This window comes from Ambystoma mexicanum, chromosome 6p (assembly GCF_040938575.1).
Source record: "Ambystoma mexicanum isolate Mex_15411 chromosome 6p, UKY_AmexF1_1, whole genome shotgun sequence".
Lineage (NCBI taxonomy): Eukaryota > Metazoa > Chordata > Amphibia > Caudata > Ambystomatidae > Ambystoma > Ambystoma mexicanum.
In genome coordinates, this window is record NC_090935.1 from 885,850,059 (window position 1) to 885,870,428 (window position 20,370).

Genomic DNA, 20,370 nt, shown 5'->3' on the forward strand with positions numbered 1-20,370 from the left:
CGCTGAGTAGACTGTGAAGCTCCCCAGAGACAATGGTAGTATAATTAACCCAAGACTGCAGTCGGGGCCTGAAAGGACTCGTTTTACAAACATATCCCTTCCCATTCCTACGGTGAGCTGATCAGACAAAATCCTGAAGGAGGCGGTAACGGAGGCGGTGATCCCGAGGGTCCAGAGATGAACGATGCGAACGGTGAGTGAAACAAAAAATTGAGTGCTTTGGCAAACAACGTACGCCTTAGAACAAGTGAAGGGAAAAGGTAATGGAGGGAGGAGGAAAAACAAAATAGAAGTAGAGAAGACTGTATATATATATATAAATATATATATATATATATATATATATATATATATATATATATAAAGGGATAATCACTCGAGAATAGTTGAATAAATAGAGAATAGCGGGGTGGACACCCGAGAAGAGAGAGGTTACCAGTGCGGACACCTGAGAAGTGAGAGGATATGCCTTATTCCTGCGCTTTAATATTGCGGTCAGAAGAAACGTGAACCCAGAGTCCCACATAATGGGGAACAATTACGCTACCACTACGTTTAAAGACGTCGTGAACGGGGTTCGTTTAGAATCCATGTTGGGGTAACGATTAGAGGCAGAGATATTTGTGTCCAGCTGGTGTCTGTGTAGTCTGTTAAGTGTCGGTCTTATATGTTTTGTGTGACATCATCCGTGAAATTTTTACTTAGAAAACTGGTTGAAAATTTTGAGCGATTCGACAGCTGAGACAGAATCGCACATGAATTTATGTTTTTTAGCAAAGTGGTGATATAAGAGATTTTTTGTGGAAAATTTGGATTGGAGCTTGCAGTGTTTGGTGCTCGCTCATATTGTTACAAGGTGTTTTAATCACACAAAAGTGTTGTATAAAAGGAAAGAGAAAAGATTTAAATATGGAAGACATTACTCCATTAGCACACTTATGCAAACAGTTGCCGAAACACGCACCAAAGCTAAAGAAGTATAGCACCGAGTGGGTTAAAGGTACTACCCAATAGACGTTTATGCAATGGCCACAAAATGGGTCTTTATCCAAAGCCGTCCTACACCACATGACAACATATTTGCATGCCACATATACAGGCAAGAAGCTAGAGAAACCACTTGCTGTTCTAGAGCTCTGGAAGATGTTTGAACAGATAAAGGAGGAAGAGCCGCAAGCAGATTGGATACTAAATGTATGCACAGAGGGGGATGAGATGCCTACCACGCCACCTGCCCCGCCTGAAACAGAAACCGAAGAAAGTAAGGCTGAGGGACTCTACCCATTAAGAGAGCTTAAAGCAGCCACAGGGTACAGAAACCCCTCATATGAGTCACCTACATACAGTAGTGACGTAAATCAAGGGAAGGATAAGGACAAGAATCTTACCTCTCCAGTCCCGAGGGACAAGGGGAGACACAATGATGAAAGAAAGGATCAAGCACAGACAAGTGCATCTCCCGACAAAGGGAGAGAGGGAAATAAGTGGAAAGGAAGTGAAGAAAGAACTGATGAGATAGCATTCGCAAAAGATGAATGGATGGGAGGACAAATCTTATTGAAACTCGATGGGAAAGGAAGTGATGACGTGAGACCTAAGGAGAGGTTAGATGAGGCAGAGAGAAAGGAGAAAGAGAAGGAGCTAAGGGACGAAAGGATAAGAAGGAAAGATAGGCTAAGGCGAGAACAGCTATATCACGAAGAGCAAGGAAAACAGCTCGATCGTAAACCGAGAGCAGCCTATGAACAAGACAGACAGAAACAGCAAAGGATAGAAGAAAAGCAAAGGGTACGTGAAAAAAGGATAAGGAGACGAAGAGATGAGGAAATTCAAAAGGCAGATGAACGTCTGAGAAGAGAAGAAGATAGGGTCAGAGAAGAAGAATTTGATGATGATATTGAACGCAAGCGTAGACAGAGGGCACGCGATCTCAAATATTTGGAGAGGGGAGGTAAAAAACCCAATCTAGTTGTAGACTGGGAAGACATTGAAGGATCTTTCCTGCTTATGATTCAGTACCAGGCACATCCAGGGCAAATATTGAAGATGACTTCAACACCAGAAGCATCAGTGAAACGATCGATAAGATATATGATGAAATGGGGCTAGAACAAATACCCCACGGAGAGGGAGAGGATAAACGTTTGGAAGGCACTCAGTTGTATGACACTGAGGATGTCACCCGAGGTAGCGGGAATAGGAAACTGTCCCTGGATAGATTAGAAAGAATTGAAGAATTGGGAACAATCCATGTCCGACTCCGAAGAGGGGGAGCGCGAGGCAAATGGAGAAGGGAGATGGCGCGAAAGGTGACTCCCAAGGGAAAAAGGGGTACAATGGTCAGACACTAGCGAGTCCGCACCAAGGGCATCAGGCTGAGCCGCACAGTTTGACTGGCATGAAGGAATACCCCATGGTCAGAGGGGGGTGTCGTCACCGCCCTATGTAGACAGACTAAGGACATTGCCAGGTAGACAGCGATGCAGGAATTTTACCCCTGCAAAATACAGGAGAACAATGAGAGAAGAGAAAGAGAGCTGCGCACTCCAATTTCTGCTACTAGATAAGGGGGGAGCAAGACCACAATATATTCCATGGCCACACATGGATCGAGAAAACTTGAAAAACAAGCTTCCAATGCTGACATCGGGAGCCGGAAAATGGATACACGAGTTAGAAAAGGTGACAGGAGGAAACACCCTAGCTATAGGGGACATTAAAGGTCTCCTGATCGCCATACTTGGTGAGAGAGCAGACAATGTGTGGACACGGGCGGGGTACCCTGGTGTAACCACAATCAACACTGCGCATGATGGAGCGCCATTTAACAACTGCAGAGCAGCGGTATGGAAAACGCTATAACTGCTTTACCAAGACACTTCCGATATGGGAGCTATAATGACTCGAAAAATGAAGGAGTCAGAAGATCCGTTAATTTATATCCAGATTTTTCAAGACGCGTGGGTGGTCGAAACGCATGAATCTTGGATGAAATCAACACCTGTGTTTTACCATATATTGTGCCAAGGGTTGCCAGAACCAGTGCAGAAACAGCTCAAGAAATTGGTAGGAGTTGAGGCTAAGCCTTGGGCTGAAATACAGTTGACTATCGCACATTACTGTAGACTGTTGCAAGAAAAGAATTGAAAAAAGGAGGCACCTCGAAAGGGTGAGGAAGCGAAGCTAGTGCAAAAGAAATGTTCAAAGTATGCTCTTGAAGGAGCCATGCTAACTAACGCAGCTGAACAAAACATGCAACTGGTGGTTAACCCACAACAGAATAACCAGGGTAACATAGGGTTTTATCCAAGGGCAAGAGGATTTAGAGGAAGAGGATGGCAGAGCAATCAGGGAGGTTTCCAAAATAATCAAGGAGGTTTTCAAAATGTGCAAAATGGTAATCCGGATATGTCAAATGGGTAAATATTCCGACCACGCCAGTATGTTGGCTGTGTGGAATGACAGGGCATTTGGCGCGCACGTGCAGAAGTCAAGGCATGATGCAGAATAGCAAAGGAATGGGAGCAGGCACGGCGAATCCACCTGCAGTCTCACAACAGGGCGTTGCACATAATCACACAGTGCAACAGCAAGCGCCAGGAGTGCAGCAAGGAGCACAACAAGGGGTGCAACCACAGAACATGGGGAATTTCGCACAAGGACAGTCCCAACATGCACCACCGCAACTGTCACAGACCCAGAACCCTGGAAGGGGAAGAAACACTGGGAATGGGGAAAATCCACAAATGCACAGTGGGCCAAATCTATATATAAACTAGGACCGCTCACTGGAAAGCCTGATGTGCTCTATCCTATCAGTGACACCAGAACCTCATAGGGAACCTAGGGTTGATGTTGTTATAGGGGGTAAAGAATATTCCTTCCTAGTGGACACAGGTGCAACACGCTCGCGCATACGGGAAGGCAGGTTTTCCTTGTCCGGCGAGGCCATAGATACTCAGAGTTTTACAGGAGCTACCCAGCCGAGTTCCCTTTACAGACGCTCTCCCAGTCTCCATAGGAGAGTGCAAAATGAATGTACCTTTATTGTATTCACGGCAGGCCCCAGTAAACATTTTGGGTCGAGACTTAATGACAAAATTGAACATTACAATTTTGTTCACGGAGGAGGGCATAGTATGCTCCACTACAGGAATGCACTATTTAAATGTATGCAAAATGATTAGAGCATACTCAGTACATATAGCCATGAGGGCCATACCATTGGAGCCAGAGGTTTTTGCATATGGCATGCGTGTGCTTATGGCAGGATTGCCAGGCCTTGCAGATAGAACCATGAGAACCCCTGATGTGTTTCTATTCAGACCAGGAATACCTATGCATGAGGAGGAGGGACAAGTGTTTCCATTGATGATACATACTGCAGCAGTGCGAGGGAAGGTAGCTTTGGTTGACGGATACGATGATGAAGGCAGACAATGGTGCGCAATTATCGCCACCGAAGAAGGGTATCGAGTGACTGACGTCACCGATGACGCTCTGTTTGAAGAACAATTAGACACGGAAGAGACAAGGGTGGAAGTGAGTCTCATATTTTGGGTAAAAATGATCAAAAGAGAAGTGCCCCAGAGAATGATGTTGGCACTGAAGCGTCCGGAATATTTTGATGAAGATATAGCTAAAGTGCCTGTCTCAGTGTGGATTACAAGACTCTATGACGTAGGCCTCTTGAAGGGGGTGGGAGAAGTGAAAATTAAACTAAAGCCAGGAGCAATCCTGCCGAGAGTCCGACAATATCCCATGTCCAGAGAGTCAGATGAAGGGATTTTTTAAACAATCTCTGCGATGATGGACCAGGGCATCTTAGTGACGCAGAGTCACCATGTAATACGGCAGTTTATCCTGTCAAGAAATCAAAAGGGGGGTCTTGGCGTTTAATACAGGATTTACGAGCACTAAACAATATTGTTGAAGCCAAGTTCCCTTTAGTCCCTAACCCATCTACAATTCTATGTAATATACCCGTTGAGGCAAAATATTTCACAGTGATTGACTTGAAAAATGCCTTTTTCTCAATCCTGTTGCACCGTGACTCACAAGATCTGATATCATTCACGTTCAGACAAATGTGTCTGAAAAGCACGAGGCTGCCACAGGGGTACTGTGAGTCCCCGTCAATTTTCAACAGAGTCCTGCAATTGGACTTGAGCAACATTGCAGTAGAAAGTGTCATCTTGCAGTATGTGGATGACATCCTAATTTGCAGTACCACAGAAGAGCAATGCAGACACGATTCTGTTCAGCTACTGATTATACTGGCTGAGAAAGGTTACAAGGTTGACAGGAAAAAAAGTTACAATACTGTCAACAGGAAGTGCTGTACATAGACCAGCTGATTTCTCATGAAGGAAAGAAGGTGACCCCAGAAAGGGCTGAAGCAATAGTGAACATGGTTAAGCCACACACAATAAAGCAAATTCAGAGCTTTCTAGGCCTGTGCAACTATGTTAGGGCGTGGGTTTTCGATTACAGCTATTATAATAAGACATTACTTCAGGCCCTAAAGAAGGCCCAAGTGACAAAGGAAAAGACTGAATTGTCTGAGACGATGGAGAAAGGGTTTGCTGAACTCAGGAGAGCGATCTGCACAGCCCCAGTTCTCGGAATTCCCAATTATGCAGAGGAATTCTACCTGTTTTCGCACACAAATGGTAGCGTTATGACGGCAGTGCTCGCCCAGTGAACCTCGCTGGGGTACAAGCCCTTAGCATATTGCAGTGGGAACCTGGACCCAGTAATGAAGGGCCTCGTCCCAGGGAACAAAGTTTAGCTGCCGCAGCGTTCGCCATAGAGAAAGCGACAACCATTGTAATGGGAGTTCCATGGCGTTATAGGTCGAGCATTTTAGAGAAACCAAAGGGCACATTGACATCGCAGAGAGCTTCTACCTATGAAGTGATCGTATCAAACCCATCAATTAAAATAGTCTGATGCAAGATAGTGAACCCAGCTATGTTTATAGCAGAGCCAGTCACTGAAGGAGAGCCAATACATGACTGCACGAATTACGAAGAATTCTATGATGAAATCCCCAGGGTAAAAGAAAATGCCTTGGCAGGAGGAGAGAATGTCTTTATTGACGGTTCTTCGAGGATCAACCAAAGTGATGGGCAAAGATACACAGGTGTCGCTGTGATGAAACACATAGCAAATGGAGAATTTCGAGTACTTGTTAGTGCGCGAATACATCTCACTACTCAGCACAGGCTTCAGAATTATTGGTGTTGATACTCGCCATTTAGAATCACGCAGACCAGGAAGTAACAGAGTATAGTGGCTCCGCCTATGTGACGTCAACAGTGCACGCAGGCTTAGCGCGCTGGAAAAGGAGGGGCTACCTCAGAGCAGCCGGCACGGCAGACAGCACGCATCCTTATTGGACAGGCTGATAAAAGCACTACAACTCCCAGCGGGCATAGCAGTTGTGAAATGCGCCACCCACACAAAGGGGACAGATTTTGTGTCACACGGAAATCACGCAGCCAAGCGTATGGCATCTAAAAATGAGGCGGTTATAGAAGTGGAAGTGGCGTGCACCCATGAAAGGATGATGGTAGCACGAACCACACCAGAAGCCTATAGCAATCTTGGGCAAACGCAACTAATGGAGCTCCAAGGGGAGGCACCACAGGAAGAGAAAAGCTTGTGGAAACGTTGAGGGTGTACTTTAAACCCCTCTGACAGCTTGTGGCGACAAGACAGCACTGGTAAACCAGTAATGCCTGTAGCCCTACTAAAAATAGCGTTGCAACAGTTGCATTACCAGACGCACATGACAAAGGAGAATCTAGCAGCAACGCTTGCGGAAGACTGGTTTATACCGAATTTGTTGCATTCTTTATGGTGAGTTGCATAATCTGCCAGCAATACACAGCTGGGCACACATTAAAAGTAATGAGAGGAGTCATCCTCAGGGCAAATGGGCCATTTCAGCACTTGCATGTCGATTATGTCGACATGATTTAAGTATGCAATGGGTAGAGAAACTTAATTGTCGTGGTGCGTCCATTCTCTAGATGGATAGAAGCAGGTCCATGTACACACCCAAACTCTACCTGTGCGGCCAAATTCCTAGTGAGGGCAGTGTTCCCTAGGTGGGGTGTGTGTGAAGTAATGAGATCAGATAATCAGGCTCACTTTGTCAATGCAGACTTTGAGCAGATTAGCTTGCTGCTTGGTATAAAGCACAAGTTCTCGTTGGCGTATCATCCAGAAGGTAATGTGGTATGTGAGAGGCTCAACAGCTTGTTAAAGGAAAGGATAGCCAAGTTGAAGCTTACTCTAAAGAAGGAATGCTTGCACTGCCTACTTCTGCCACTGTATGCTCTTCGGAACCCACCCGGCTTCGACCATCCTCTTACGCCACACGAGATAGCCACAGGAAGAAGAATGCACACTCACCTGACACCCCGAGATATAACTAGATGTGATGCCCAGTCGACAAGGGAGGTTCTGGGAACTGAAATGCAAAACTATCTGAACTGCATGACATCTTGCCTTACTGTAATTTCAGACCAGCGGTAGCGACGACAAACAGGGTGCAGTGCAGCACAGGACACAGAAAGAGACACTACATCAGACATAGTTCAGGGTCTACGTGTTCCACTCATCTTCGCTGGAGATACTGTTTTAGTAAGAAATACCACAAGAAAAAAGTGGGATGAGCCAAGTTTCAACGGACCATTCACAGTTGAAGACGTTACTCCATCCGCAGTCAAGCTGCAAGGAAGAATAGCTTGGATTTTCTTGGGTGACATCAAGCCATACGTCGGAGGAATCCCCCTGCCTGCACCCCACCGTGAAGAAACTACAGACAACGGGGAAGAACCATTGCACGTGCAGACGAGATCCATGACGAGGAAGAAGGACGCATGACCAGCAAAGTAAAGACAAAGAACCCTTTTTGCAAGTTGTGGCTTAACTTGGACACTTCCTCTAGGCAAAAGAGGGGGATAAGGACATGAAAAAGACACTCTGTGCATCCTAGTTGCAGGGTGAAGAAGAAAATTGCGCATATAAGCCACAACATGTTTGACACAAACTTTTGGACCAAGCCACACATAAGCCTTGATGAGGAAAAGACTATGAAAACCTTTGATCAAAGTCATTTACATTGGGAACAGACACAGCATCCCGATTCATCCAGCACCGAGACTTTGTTTGGCAGCACTTATGGTGACCCACAGTAGAGACATCACAAAGGACATGGTTAGGTACTTTCACTTAGTGTTAATATCATACCCATCATTGGTAGGGAGGCTCACCAGTGTCACAGACTTTCTTCAAGATCCTGACAACGAAAAAATAATCATACACCTGCTTACTGTCATTGCTGAAGCATTCATCATACTCCCGGAGTACAGTAAGAAGGACACAAGGACACAAATGCTTCCACCACAGGCGATACTAGATGAACTCATCAATACACTTTTCTTTTGCATAATCGAAGACTGTCCATCTATTGTCAGCAGAACACGGATACATTGACATTTCTTCGAAATCCAGCAAACACTGAACATTTGAGTCATCTGATGAATAAAATCAGCATTTTGGTTGCACTCCACGCGACCGGAGAGTGCAGACATTGTTCATGTCAAGGAAAGAACATATAATCCTGCAACAAAGACTGAGGACAAAAGAGGACAGTAGATTTGCATACCACCTCTTCTTTCACCTGATTGAGAACTTTCCAGAGCTAGTGAGAAGACCTACCGATGTTGACGTACTTACATTTCTCGTAGATCCAATAAAGAATGCTCAGCTAAACATGCTCTTGCATGCCATTGTAGCTCAAATTAAAAATTCTAATCTCCATCGAATCCTTAGGAGATCCTGAAGAAACCTTCTGCCGAGGCACAGATCGAGGGAGCAGAGTCAAGAACCTTATTTGTTATATTTGTTCTCATTTTTCCCATATTTCCTCATACTGACCAGTGTCCGACATGTCCTGAGGACTGAAGCAGATTAGAGGAGTGGACTGGGAACTCACGTACTTTGAATATGCACAGTAAAAGTGACTCATCGAAGTATTATTTTAATCTATTTTTCCCATAGTTTAGCAAAGGAACTGTATCCTGTATTAAGAGACAATCGTCACTCACAAGAGGGGGGACATTTGTGAAGCACCTGACACTTTCTGACACAAAACTGTTAAAAGAACGACATTGGGTGAGGGGAAAATAACATTGACTTTTGACGAATGATCGAGATGGGGGCCCAGAAGAGTAACCTCTGTCCTCTCACAAGCAGAGAGTCACCCCGCTTCTATGGAAGAAAATGTTGTCACCTTACATATTGAACTATAATGTACTTATGCATTGTATTTATCATTATTTTACTGTCATTAACAATCAGAACTGCATTTTCTATTGGTGCACGAAGTGTCCAATTTCGGTGCACCCACCTGATGATGTACACATGAAACCCACAAAAACACCCAGACCCTATATAGTCATTTCAGTCCATAGAAAATCTGATGGTAAAGTAAATGAACTCGAAATGAATGTGATTAGCAGTGATACACAAACACTTGAGGTAACGAATGAAGAGAAAAGCTGGAGACAGGGTCAGAACGAGATGAATGAAGAAAGAGCACTGATAACTACACGCACACACGCACTGAATGCACACAATCCAGAACCTCAAACGAAATCCGCAGAGAAGATGAGACTGCCAACCAAAAAAACGTTCACAGGAGATAGTGAGAAAAAATGAGAAAAATTAAGAGAAAAGCAAACAGAAGCGGTCTTGTCAGAAGCCCTCAAGAAAACGGAAGCGGCCGCAGAAAAACTCTCCGCAAGGACACAAATGTTAGTAGACCTCCTATTTCCACACCTGGCCAGAGTGAGAAAACGACAAGAAGAACTGAAGAACAGAACGACAGAGGCTGTATTATCCAGCACGCATATTCCAACACAAGGGACAAGTACAGGCCTACAATAAAGCCATATAACGGACCAACGTCAGGCTGGTGGTTGGCATGGGCATCTGTAACCAGCAGGAAAAGGATGTATGAAGAAAAGGAAAGAACTGCCAGACTCTTGTCCACTCAAATGGCGCAGATGAGGAGACCTGCACCATGGTCCAGGATACCTGAGAATCCTCTAGCCAGAAGGAGCAGTACAGATGCATTTAGGGATATAGTTATAGCAAACTATAGGAGAACACTAAGAATCAAGAGAAGCATGCATGGAGATGACAATGAACTGAACGACTACCTGGATAGCACAGCACACCTGGGAAATAACATTTGGTACCAGCACAGGAAGGAAGTTGGAAGACGAAATTCATAAGGCGAGTGCTTTGTTTGTGCACTTTTACCGTACAGCATGGAGAAATCCAAGATATTCGTGGCTGTAGAAATTGATGTCCCGACAGCACATTTTCTGTCACATGTAGCAATGTGCAACACCAGAGGCCAGTTCATGGGAAGGGATGCCTCATTGATATGGGCAACTGAAGCAAATTATCCCGATGAAGATGATTATGTTCAGGACAACAAGACGAGAAATAGAGCTCATACTACGAATCACGTGATCAGGTCTGAGAAGCCTGAAGTTAAAGGAGCAGGAATAAGATGGGAAGTAAACGCGAGACTGAACGTCCAAGGAAAAACTCCAGAAGAGGCTCAGATCTGGAAGAACAGAGGCCAAATGTAGATTTGGGGAACAGTGCTTTCACCAAACGGATGGGAAGAAGGAGTGGTGATCTGCCGAGCATGGATGGTCCTTGGAGCCTGCACGGAAGCAATAGAAAACTCACAGAGATTGTGCAAACCACTATGGCCAAAGCTTACAAGATTACTGACATGGATGGAGTACAGAGGAGGATCCTTGCAGATAGTGCCACTAGAAAGCCCGAAATTGTGCGTCAGGAATAATAACACAAGGAAGATGGGAGAGAATCAGAACTGCGAACACATTTTTGAAGCTCCAGGAATGACACATGGAACTGCAGTAATTATGGGTCATTATTGGGCGTGTGGATCAAAAGCATAAATCAGACTGCCGAAAAACTGGGGAGGCATATGCAGAATAGTGAATGTTCACGTTCCAGCACTAGTGATCCCGAAAGGTGACCTGAATATTGACAGTTTCCTGAAAGCAGATGCTCACCGGAGGAAAAGGAGATCGGTGGAACTGACAACTCGAGTGAAGAGAGAAAATTATTTTTCTGCCAAATCAGAAGAAGCATTTCATGCAATCGCATATGAGCACAGGCTATTCAGCCTCACCTCATCAGTGTTCGCGACAATCCTCATGCCAAGATTCCAAGTTGGAGCTAATACTAAATGGTTGCAGATAACCCGATGGGAATTACTGCAAACCATCAACTCGACAATAAAAGGATTCAATGCAATCAAAGGAGAGTTAAGAGCAATCCGACTGATGACTCTCCAGAACAGATAAGTACTTGACATGATCACAGCGATGGATGGAGAAGTTTGTGCAAAAATCGGAGAATCATGTTGCACATTTATACCTTCTCACGACAAAGAAAACAGAACTTTAACAGAAGCCATAGGTATGCTGACAAACCTGCAGAACCAGATGATCAATGAAACCGATGAAGTTGATGATGACAGCTGGTTTGCATCACTGTTTTCATGGGTTCCACAATGCATGGCAGATGCATTCAAGTTCCTAGGAGCCCTGCTAGTAATGGTATTACTAGGATTTTGCGTTACAAAAATAATAATCTCGCAAAGCCAGAAAACTGCCAAGAAAGCCATAGGGATGAAGATCATGATTAATGTCAAACACGGATGGAAGCCCAGGGATCTGACTTATGAAGAAATAAGAGACTTTGTGAAGGCAAGCGAGCATGCGCCAAAAGGCAATAAGTTTCTCTATCCCAGGAAATGAAGGAATTATGAAGGAAAATTGATTTATTGTAGCCCAAATGGACAATGTCAGCTAATGACATGGAACAAGGATGAACATGTAAAGACAGCAGGAAACCTGAAAGGAGTGATTAAAATATGGACTCCAAAGAGAAGCTCCTTCAAAATGTCATGAGTAAGGATATCATGAACTTAGAAGGAGAGACGATGCTGAAATATAAAGAAACTTAAACTGTAAAGCAGGATGAAGACATTAAACCAGCTAACGCCTGTACATATGCTTGTAACCGCAAGAAGCTAAGAAAACAGTGCGGCTTGCTATGCTTAAGAGAAGAATAGAGCGACAAGTGCCAACTATATATCTACCACAACGAAGCACACTATATAAGTGCGAGTCCACTTCACAAAAAAGCAGAATTAACCCAGGTTACTAAGGGTCAAACAGGACAGGATTCTTATTCCAGCTAGAACAAGAAAAGAGACGGCGGAATTGAAACTCAGCAAGAAGCAGCTCATGCCTGGGAATTCGAGGTCAATCCAAGAGAGGGAGGCCGACAGTAGCTTCAGAGAATCGAAACTTAAGAGCAGAGCAGCCTGCCCCGTGAAGGTCGAAATAAGGAGGCCCAGGCAGGTGGCAGGCCGATATGGGAATTTAATGAACTAATAGAAGGAACAAAAGGTGGAACGTCAATAGTATACGGCGCCGAGTCATCTCTGTGCTTACCTCGGCAGCTATGGTCCAAACTAGAGGGTTATGTGTGGAAAACAGTCCTCGGTCTACCAAAATCCACTGCCATGCCAGCAATTAGGCGAGAACTGGGCCTAGTTTCCCTGGCGTCATTGGTGGACCAAAGCGCGATGAGGCTATTTAGAAAAATCATCATGTCTGACACCCTGCAAATATATGAAACCTTGAGGAAAGAAAAAGAGCAAGGTAAATGAACCGCCTTGACCAACTGGGCGAAGAAAAGGGAAAACGATCTAGCCCAAATAGCCTGCTCCGAACAAGACCTGAAGGAAAATCCAGACCGCATCAAGCGCAAAATGGAAGATTGGGATTGGATCACCACAGTGGAAAAGGCGACTAAAAACAAACTTTTATCCAACCTACCGCCCACGCTTAACAAATTAAAGAAGCTACTAAACTACTGCCTAAAATTCCCTGATAAAAAATTAAGAACCTTACTTCTGAAAGCCAGATTGAACCTACTCCCGACACGGGAAATTATGGCCATTCGTGACCCAAAGACCGTCAAGACTTGCCGCCTCTGCAAAGACCAGACTACGATCGAATCTGTCAAACACCTAGTGATCGACTGCCCTACGACCAGGGAAAAGAGAATAGCATACCTTCGCCCTCTGATCGAGAACGCCTGGATCTTGGAGCCCGACGAGTGGTGGGATAGACTAATCGCAGGAGAGAAAACGAGTTGGGCAGTGGCAATGGCCAAGCTAATTGAACTAGCGATGAAAGAAATAAACTCCCAAGGAACTCCAGTGCATCCACAGCAAACGACAGATTCTCTTTCTTCACCCTCCACCGTAAGTCGCAACGCACGAGAGGTGTCTCCGGAGTAAGCATCCGTTGGAGAATAACCTACGGTGGCGTTGCGTGGAGCCATTCCCTCCATAATCGAAGAAAGAGGACAAACTTTCACAATTTTTGATAAAACTCAGTTCCTTAAAAACTGAGTCAATATTTCAATAAAAAAAAAATTAAAAAAAAGAAGGAAAACAAAGCAGATTCACAGTGTATAAGCACTTGACCAGTCAAGCACGAAGAGGCACCAACGTCTAATGTCACCCAAAACAGGAGATACCATAACTTTTCCTGACAAGAAGCTACAGGCCGACCACAGCCACCTAATTGGCACATAGCCATTCGAGTACTGATTGATGGAAGGGAGGCTGGGTGAATCTTGGGGCATCCTGCTCCTGGTTGACCATTCTGCTGCTGCTAATTAAAGTGGAGATTTATGCTTGGGGTTATAGCCAACCCAATCACAATGGGCCAAATAATCTAGGGTCCTATAGATAGTAGAACCAATGGGACGTCGTACTTTTAGTGACGTCTACATGAGTAATGTTGGAGGGAAGGGTGTAGACCCCCATCTGATAAGGGTTAACCAATCCTCTCACTCCGTTACCATATACAGATATAGCACCTATACTTAAGTTACCTTTTCCAACCAAGAATTGCATGACAAATTTATGAGTGTTACACGTCAATGATGATGAATTTTGGGTATAACTGTTACTGTTTGAATGAAGATTGTTGGGAGTTGAAGCGAGACTGGCCATCACATCACTGTTGATTTCAATGTTTCCCCGTTTTTTGTACTTGTCATTAAACGGACTCCCTTTTGCCAAACCAATGAGTTGTCCTTATTGATTGGTGTTGGAGTAAGAAATCCTGCACCCCTTCCACCTCAAGTTGCAGCTATCTCGTCTTAAAGTACTTGAGAGCGAGCTCTGACTCTATGGGCCGGACAGGGGTCACTCCCTCTCGCGTACAACTCTCCTGCTAGGCATTTCCTCATACATATTCTTGCACCTTTAATCTCCCTTCTATACTCTCCTGCTAGGGTTTATCTCGTATATATTGTTGCACCTTTAATCTGTTTGGTATACTCTCCTGCTAGGGCTTTTCTCATGTGTGCTCTGTGCACAGTCGCAAACCTGATAGTCTCTTATACTTGTTCTGTCATGTCTTTAATCTGCCTGGTATACTATCTGCCAGGACTTCTCAATGGGTGTAATGCCTGCACTCGCAAACTTGACAGTCTCTAATACTTATTCTGTTCTGCTTCAAATGTTCACTTGTTTGTTCTCTCTCATATACTTCATTTACGTTTATTCAGTTTTGGCAGGGTTGCCAATACGCCCCGGTGTCCCCTCTTCCCTCGGGCAGAGACCCCAGTTCTTGCTGGCATATATTGGTTCTCCTGTGGCAAGCCTGGGGTGGTCTTTCGGTGTTCCGCACCTGTAAGCTGACAAGGCTTCTCCGCTTCTCTGCCTCTTGCAGCTCCTGCTTATCTGTTCTGTGTCTTTCTGGGCTTTGGTGGCGTGGAGGTGGCATTCCAGTACCTGTGAGATAGCTTCTGTTCTCTTCTGGCTTTCTTTGAGCGTACTCCCACTTGCAGTCCACTCCCTTCTTCCTTCTCGGGGAGCCGGTTGGTTCCACGGACACCTCTCTAGACCCACGGACCATCTGTCAACACCAACAGAAGCAGCGTTCCCCAGCCAGAGTCTGCCTATCAGCTGGTCTGCCGGTTTAAATCTCCCAGCATCAGACTTGTTCTTGCAACAAGTAGAGTGCAGCGTGTGCTCCTGGCTCCCAGTGATCTTCATTACTTGGCTCATCTCCTTAGTCACAGTACTTTTGTTTTTAGGGCAACAGAAGTCTGTTTGGTACAATGTCCTTTCATCGCAGGTTTAACCCTTGCTGTGTTTTTCTCGGTGGAAATGTTATCAAAAAAACTCATCACATTTTTGGGGGGCTACAAATATATATATATATATATGGGTTGTGGGTATTCGGGAATGCAAAAAGATTAAAATGGAGTGGGAGGTTGGGGGCAACCCCCCCAACAATAACAAAAGAAATTCAATGTGTTTTTTCTCAATAAAATTTCCACGTAGAAAAACCCAGTGAGGGTTAATCCTGCGATGAAATGACATGGAACTGTCTGTTTCTGATAACTTGTATGCAAAATCTGGAAAAGGCAAGTCAGTTCTTGAGGACTTGTATGCAGAGTTTGGAAAAGTATGTTCAGGAGTCTTGAAATGCAAGTTCAATTTTAATGACTTGTATGCAGAGTCTGGAAAGGTGTTTTCAAGAGTCTTGAAAGGCAAGTCAGATTTTAAGGACTTTGTATACAGATCCTGGGAAAGTGTTTCCAGTACCTTTCTTAGGTGGGTGAGGGGAGGTATGACAATATGCCATTAAGGCATGGAGAATGGGGAGGTTATCCTCATAAGAAAAAGTGAGATACCATGTCTCATCCCTTGATGTCATGACCTCCCCTCCCCCCGAGGGCTGCCTCCCCCCATGTGATCCTCGCTCATATAGCCACCCCCAAGGTCAGGATCAGGTAGCGGCTGCTGGCCCCTGGCCACATGAGGAGATGTCATCACCGGGAAAGGAGTGATGACAAAATCGGATACATCACAAGGAGGATCCTCTTTCTACATACAAACTCCCACACTCTGGAACTCCCTTCTACTCCATGTCTGCCTCCTGGAGGACCACCTCTTCTTCAAGAAGGCCCTCAAAACCTGGCTTTTCCCTCCTGCAACCTGACAAACCCTTCGTCCCATCATGCCTACATAAGGACACTTAGGCTGTGACCCTACGCCCACCCTCCTTGGTCCCTGATTGGTCCATGATTCGAGTGACACAGCCAGAAGACATGTACTTCAGCAATTCACAAAGGGCAGCCTCGCACAGGCAGCCAGCTGGGGACCACAGACTCAGGGTGGCTCCCAGTGGCAGCTCCCATCCCCACTTTGCCCTGTTCGCCCATAGGAGCCCCTAACCAGGCCACTATACCAGCCATCAGCAACTGCAGGTAAGAGAGGATGTCCTTAAGTCTAATAACCTATGGTGTGTGCTCCCATGACTCTTTACCGTGATCTCTAACTGTTGTTTCATTCATTACCCGTGTTTATCCTTAACTGCATTGCTAGAATAGCCCTTGTCTTTGACTAGGAGGATTTCCTAATTATAGCGTTTACCCTATTACTAGATGAGTTCAAGAAAGTAGCCATTGTCTTCCTTCTAGGTGTCCTCTTAGTATTTAGCAAGCACTCACATTAATCCTGGGTGAATGTTACAGTTTAGCCATATATCCATTCTAGGTGATGGTAATAGGTAGCCTCCTTATTGACTCTAGGTGACTCTTAGAGGGTAGTGTGATGAATCTAATGGAGTCATCACAGATTCCCCGGTGGTAGCTTAGTCCCATGTGGCCAGGGGACGGCAGACGCTACCTGATACTGACCCTGGGGGCAGTTTTATGAGGGAGGATCACGTGGCAGGGTATAGCCACTGGGGAGATGGCATGGCTTCATTGGATACTTTGCTGTATCCCCAGTTTTCTCATAAGGAGAACTCCCTGCTGTCCAAGACCCTGATGGCCTGTTGCCATACCTCTGTTTCCCCTTGTAGGTAAAGTAAAGAACCCCTTTTTCAGTGCCCTTTAGGCCAAACTTACATCCCTAACCTAAAGAATAAAGACTTCAAAGAACTCCCTTTCAATTATGGTGTTCCATCAGGTAAAACTGATTGCCCATGTGAAATGATTAAGAAAGACTGTTCAGGAATCATGCATCAGAATCCATCAATGCACTTGTATTCCCACAAACACCTAAACCCTCAATTTAAATCAGTGGACTTCATTTCCAATAACCACTTCAGTATAAATTCCTTCCTCCTCCTTGTCCCATTACTTAACAGCAAGCATTGTGAACATGCTAGTCGTTGGATGGAAACACATGGATGGAGGACCTTCAAAAACGGTCACCGCGCTGAGAGGAGCAGCTCAGGAGAACAAGTCGGTATGCAGAAGCTGGAGGTGCTAGTCGGCATGGTGAAATAAAGAGACTCACCGGCAGAGAAGAAGGAAAGTAGTGTAGTGCGAGTGAGGCGGTGTAGACACCATGAGCCGCAAGAGGGTCCTTGGGTGTCCGGCAGCCAAGAGAAGCAGCACCGTCCTTACCGGGAGCCAGAGGGAAGCCAGCATGCAGGAGCGGATCCGCAAGAGAGCCTGGAGAGACATCGGAGCTGCGCAGCGTGGTGAGCCGGCAGCGAAGGTACGCTGTGCGAGGCAGCCTAGAAACGTTCCAAACTACCAGTGAGTCTGCCAAAGCAGAATGGGGAACCCGGGGTGTTTCAGCAACCACGCTGAAGATTTTTTAACATTGTGAGATTACAGGAATCAACGTAAAAAAGGAGAAGATTATTTTGAACATTGTGAGATTGCGTGAATCAAAGTAAAAAGAGCAGAACATTATTTTCAACATTGTGAGATTGCGGAAAAGCAAGGTAAATGTAAGAATTGTTTATCAAGTAGATATACCAAGGCAAGAAGAAGGGTATATACTCCTTGAACAGTAAGACAAGTCCTGGCAGGAGAGTACACCAGGCATTTGAGAGTGCAAAGTTAAGTCCTGGCAGGGGAGTACGTACAGCAGGCAGTTGGAAATGCATAAAGCGACCTGGCAAGGAAGTACACCAGGCAAACTGCAAACCTACAAGGAGTGTTAAACAGAAACAGTGTTTGTGTTGCAAGAGAACTTACAAGACTGAACTGTGTTCATATAACAAGACTGTTGTGGGCCAAGGAAGGCATAAAGAACTGTCAGTCCTAGAGACATGTGTGATACCTGAAACGAATCCAGGGGAGGGGAAACACCCTATGGAATAAAGGTATTTTACAATCAATTCTGGAGAACATTTATGTTAAAGGCATTCTACTTTGGTTTTGAGAACACCTTTTCACCAATATCAGATTATAGACATGCCCTTGTCACTTTGTTATTTTGTTTTCGTGTGAGGGTCAGGATATAAGGTTTTGGACACAAGGACAGCTTTTTAGTTTAGGATATCCTGACAAAGACAGATCCTTAGTTTTTGGTTTCTAGGTAGGGAATCTCCTCTTTAGAATAGGGTCAGAGAGGCATTTTCCCAACCCTTTTAATTTCATTAAAAGTCTATAACCAAAAACATGGCAACTTTGTGTTCAGCTTTCATTTCTGAACCCTCACAGTTGACAATGTACTAACTAGATGAATATTAAAGTGTAGTCAATGCATTAAATCTGTAGAACATAGCCACTGCATGGAATTTAGGTGAATGTAGAATGTTGCCATGTACTGAATCTAGAAGAATGTAGAATGCAGCCATTGTACTGAATCTAGGAGAATGTAGAATGCGGCCACTGTATTAATTCATGGTGAATGTAGAATGTAGCCACTGTATTGAATCTAGGTACATGTAGAAGGTAACCATTGTATTTCGATTTAGGTGAATACAGAATGTAGCCATTCTATTGAATCTGGGTGAATATAGAATGTAGCCATTGTATGCAATCTAGATGAATGTAGAATGTAGCCAATGTACAGAATCTAGGTAAATGTAGAATGCAGCCAGTGTATTGAATCTAGGCGAATGTAGAATGTGGCCATTGTATTGAGTCTAAGTGAATGCAAAATGTAGTCATTGCACTCAAGCTAGGTGCATGTAGAATGTAGCCATGGTATCTAAACTGGGTGCATGTAGAATGTAGCCATTTAATTTAATGTAGGTGATTCTAGAGATGGGTGAAGGTATTGAATCTTGGTAATTGCTTGAGTGTAGCCAATGGGCCTCATTATGAGTGTGCTGGTCTGGTAAACATTCTGGAAAAAATGTTGGTAGTACGGTATCCAGCATTTCTACTGGACGTGCACACTCCAAGTTTGCCGGTAGGGGCAGTGAATTACCGGCAGGCCCGACCTGCTGGGAGTTCAGGCCCCTACCGGTAAAGAATTGCCCCAATCACCAGCACCAGTAGTACCAGTGCCGGTGAAGGCAGCAAACCCATTCCAAGGAGTCCTGTGGGATTCCTAGGAATGGGAATTTACCGCCATTGACAGCACCCACAATATCCCAGTAATACCGGGACATCGGGTGCCGGTAACAGCAAGGCGGGTTTGCTGGTAACCAGCCAGGAGTACAGGCAAGTTACCTGCAAATCCGTAATCACCCTGAATGTATTGAACCTATCACACTCCATGCTTATGGAATTTAGCCAAAGGCACAGCCGCAGACTCACAAACATCTGCTATCATATACTACTCTAAGACAATTTGCACAATACCTCTGCCATAAGAATGCAGCTACCCATCACGACAACATTTCTATAGGTAGCTACACACATAAGGACTATTCCGCTCTCGCATACCCGCCCTAGACTACCTCTCACCACCCATCCACATGACAGCTGGACATGGGTGACTAGCAGGGACTTGGCCACCCCTTCACATACTCATATTGGCCAAAATGCACACAGGCATACTAGCACCTACTCAAACTTCCCATACCTGGACTTCGGTCCCTCTGAGGGTGTTCAACCTACAGCACGTTGTGACCATACAAATGGTGAAAGGTGCTATACAAATGACGCATTACATCACAAACCCTATGGGCCAAAATTATGGAAAAATTTGCACCTCAGCTTAAATGGAAAATATGTATTTAGCAATAGGCCTAACACGTTTTGGACTAATCTTAGGCTGGATAATAATTAAATAGAGAATTATACCCAGGAGAGCAGGGAACACACTGACTGTCCACTAGGTTTGCTGCTCACACAATTAAGAAGAGCGCAAGCTACCTTTAGTAAGCTTTTAACTGTGAAAGATTTGACTAATTTGAGGCATAATCCCAGAGTTGCCGTCTTTTTGATGTATGCAGCAAGATAGTGCAAAAACATTGTTGGTTACATTTTCTTTTAATCTAACAT

The 20,370-nt window shown here is 44.8% G+C and overlaps 1 protein-coding gene across 6 annotated transcripts in view; it reads right to left on the reverse strand.

The window, feature by feature from the left end:
- The window catches only part of EPB41L4A (erythrocyte membrane protein band 4.1 like 4A), a 1,024,616-nt gene that overhangs the window by 559,051 nt on the left and 445,195 nt on the right, over nt 1-20,370 (reverse strand). The window lies entirely within an intron of this gene.